We start from the raw sequence: 785 nt of genomic DNA on the forward strand, positions 1-785 counted from the left end.
TGAACTAAATAATATGATAAGTGTTTAAAATGGAATTATGAATTTAAAATATTTATTAAACTTTTCTAATTTTTTTTATTTTTGCCTTTTTGTGTGTCTGAACTGCAGGATGCCCTGGACCGGTGAGAAGAAGTAAATAAATAAATAATGAATAAATAATAAATAAATAAATAAATAAATACATAACAAAAAAATAAATAGATAAATAAATAAGTAGATAAATAAATAGGTAGATAGATAAATTAATAAATAGATAAATAAATAAATAGATAAATAACTAACAAATAAATAGATAATAAATAAATAAACAAATAATAAATAAATAAATAATAAATAAATAAATAAATAAATACAAATGAAATAATAAATAATGAATGGATAAATATATATTTTTCAAAACTCAAATTTGTGGGCAAAAAGCGCTGAATTGAATTAAAGAATTAATTGGAGAAATTCAACATTTGTTAACTTTTAATCTTTATTTTATTTTTTTTTTTTAATTTTTAATTTTCAATTTTATTCCTTTTTTATTTTGAAGTTTTTCTTTTTTTCTTTTCCCCCACTGCAGCCATTATTCCTTTGAGGACACAAATTCCCAAATCAACAGATGTACAGTTCAATAAACTTTTCATGGGGCCCCCAGGGGCCCCCAGGGCTCCCCCAGGGGCCCCCCAGGGCCCCCTCAGGGCCCCCCCAGGGGCCCCCCAGGGGCCCCCTAGGGGCCCCCTAGGGGCCCCCCAGGGGCCCCCTAGCGGCCCCCAAGGGGCCCCCTGGGGACCCTCCGG

The sequence above is a fragment of the Eimeria tenella genome, genomic scaffold (assembly GCF_000499545.2).
Source record: "Eimeria tenella Houghton genomic scaffold, Eth_scaff1958, whole genome shotgun sequence".
NCBI lineage: Eukaryota > Apicomplexa > Conoidasida > Eucoccidiorida > Eimeriidae > Eimeria > Eimeria tenella.